General features: G+C 36.3%; 1 pseudogene; it reads left to right on the top strand.

The window, feature by feature from the left end:
• Positions 1 to 311: 311 nt before the first annotated feature.
• Positions 312 to 430, top strand: LOC112474539 (annotated as a pseudogene).
• The last annotated feature ends 2,798 nt before the right edge of the window (positions 431 to 3,228 follow it).

Below are 3,228 nucleotides of genomic sequence, written 5' to 3'. Positions count from 1 at the left end.
TTTAGGTGTCATTTCAAATGACACCTTTTCAGAAATGTCTTATTTGACTTTTCATAGGAAAATAGTCACCACACCTTCATCCATTGATCTCTATTGTATAACTATGACTGTTCTTTATAAAACCACTATTGAAAATCACATCTTTTTCACTATTTATGTGCTATATATTTTGTGTGTCCCTCCAATAAAACATCTCCTTACCTATCTTATTCATCACTAAAATCTCTAGCTCAGTTATGCTTGGTAAGTATTTGTAGAAGAAAAGAAAGAGGAAGGGAATAAAGGAAGAAAAAGAAAGGAAAAAAAGAAGCATCTATGGCCATGCTACCCTGAACAAGCCTGATCCTGTCTAATCTCAGAAGCTAAGCAGGGTTGGGCCTGGTTAGTGCTTGGATGGGAGACCACCTAGGAAGACCAGGTGCTGTAGGTGTAAAAAGTAAAAAATAAAAGACTGTAAGCTGACAAGGTCCTTGTAATCTGTGAGGTCAACCAAGGATTGCCTTGCCTAAAAAAAAAAAAAAAAAGAAGTGAACGAAGAAGAGAGAAAGGAGGAGAAGGAGGGAACTAAATAAATAAAATATTTGCCAATAAAATGAGAAAAAATGGGAAAATATATTGGAAATAAACATCAAGACATTATTTAGACACAATAGCATGCTTTAATATATTTAAATACCACACACGTGTTATGATTAAGAAAACTTCATCTACTATTGTTTACATTTTCTTGCTATTTCTGTGAACCTGAAAAATGGAAAGGTTTTTGTGTATACGTGAGGGGTGAGTGTGGATATATGTTTTAATTTTTATGCTTTATCTGAGTGAAATTAGGGTATAAAGAAACATAAAAGATACCTACAGAGTACACTCAGGATGTCAGCATTCACAAACCCATGTTCTACCCCTCTATACTGCACTCTTCCATCTGGCTTGGTTAATTTTGAAGTGGCTAAGCTAATAGCGCCAGATCACACCGAAGCAGTATAAAACTGTATAAGAACACAATACAACAGTGGATAAACAATGGATTATTTCAGTAGTATATGGTAGATATGGTCAAGCAAGACTCAAACAAAATCTTTGGATTCTGTTTAAAAATCAGTGCCTGAGTTATACAGTTAGCATTTAAGGCAGTCCTTGTAAATAGAAATTATTCCAAAGAGGAGAAAAGGAGGGTCAGATAAAAGAGAAAAAGAAAACACAATGGTTATTGGGGGAGGAAAATAAACTAGAATTAGTGAGTAGTGCATACATGACAATCTACAAGGGACAATATAAAATTCATGAAAACATTAAACAGGAAGAGATGACAATAAGCAGATTGATACATATAAGAAATAAATATGGAGAATACTGGGGGGAAGAAAGATAAAGGAGAAAGAATACAAAACAAACAGATAGAATTTAAAAATCCCCTCCTCTATTGAATAATTGAGTATAAAATCACATTTTTTTTCATTGAAATGATGACCAAATTCCATGTTACACATTAGAGGGTTGGAAATATGTTGCTGACATCTTATCTACATATCCCCAAGTAAAAATCCCCTGTCCAAAACACATTTTCCCCATTATCTCAATCCCCAACCATTTTCTGGGGAAGGGATGCTTGAGAACAAATTGCTAGTCACTCCAGATTGCTGGGATTAAAACTTCCAAGTGAATATTTTAGAATATATTCCATTTTTTACTTCCTAATATTCTATTTGTGAACTGTATTTTAATGTAAACAAGATATTCCCAGTATTAAGTAAAAGATTGCTCAGTTGGTCATTAATGATCAATAAAAAAGTATTTTTTCCCCAGATTGAATAGGTTCTTGACTATTTAATGCCAATGACTACTCACATGTTTTCAAATCAGAGTCTTATTTATGAATAGTTTCTTGACGACACAACAATCTGAATAAAGTTAATTATTAACATATTAAACATTACAAAATAATGTGTAATAAGAGTGATGTCAGCAAGATGACCCAGCCCTCATTTATCCACAGAAACATTGACTTAATAATGATATATAGACCAAAATACCTTTATGAGAATTCAAGAATTGAGTTAAAAGTTGCAGTGCCCGAAGTGAGAACAAAGCTAAGAAAAACAGTGACATCAGAAACATGGCAGAGTGAGAGACGTCCCCAGATCTCTCTCCTTGAAACGACAATAAGCTGAAAATTAAACTCAACAAAAAACACCCAAACTACATACCAGCACATCTGAGCGTGGGATCTGCGCATAAGAGCTACCACAGGTCAGAACCCCGGGTGTCTGGTGGTGGACTGGGAAAAATAGAGAAGCTTCCTTTCACAGCTGCCAGAGCTCCATGTAAGAGGAGAGAGAGGGGAGAAGGTGCAGCGAGTTTCCTGAACTGCTCTGCTTGGGGGTGTCATGAGCTCCACGTGGCCGGCAGCCGGGCCCAGTTAAGGCCGAGTAATTAGGTCAAAAATCAGAGAAGTGTGATGGCAGAGAAACAACAGTTGATTTTTACCTGCTGTGGTTGCAAAACTGAGGCTGAGCAGCAGCCCCCAACCAACAACCCATCCCCATATCCACCAAGATTGATCACTACAGATCCCCAGGGGACTCCGAGCAAACGCTACCAAAACTGTTGCTAACACTGACAGGAGCTGAGGCCGAGGGTAGCAAGTGTGATTAAAGATCTATAAGAAAAAAAAGACATTATTTACACTTTATATAAAGCAGAGATCCAAGAGGCTTAGATGCCACCTAATGGAAATAAAAAAAAAACACAAAAGCAAAACAAAAAAAAAAACACCTTCTTTGCAACAGGCTGGGACCATGATATAATAAAATTTCTTCCTGAAAAAAGAAAAGCAGAACACGCTTCCATTAATGCCCAGGTGGAGAAAAAGTCCATTTGACACCATGAACAACCAAGATAACAAGACATCACAGAAATAAAGAGAAAAATCTCCAGAAAGTAAGCTTACAGACATAGAAATATACAACTTAAATGACAGAGAATTCAGTATGGTACTTCTGAAAAAACTCAATGAGATATGAAACGAATCATATCAGCAACTTCAGGAATTGAAACACAACTAGATGAGCAGAATGAGTTCTTTAGCAAGGAGAATGAAACCCTCAAAAAGAACCAAATAGACTTCCTAGAGATAAAAAGCAAACTGCAAAAGTTGAAAAATGAAAGAGCAAGCTTGGGAAATAGAGTCGACCAAATGGAGAAAAGGATCAGTGATATCAAAGACAG

This window comes from Pteropus alecto, unplaced genomic scaffold (assembly GCF_000325575.1).
Source record: "Pteropus alecto unplaced genomic scaffold, ASM32557v1 scaffold239, whole genome shotgun sequence".
Classification (NCBI taxonomy): Eukaryota; Metazoa; Chordata; class Mammalia; order Chiroptera; family Pteropodidae; genus Pteropus; species Pteropus alecto.
This window is presented reverse-complemented; position numbering and strand designations above follow the sequence as displayed.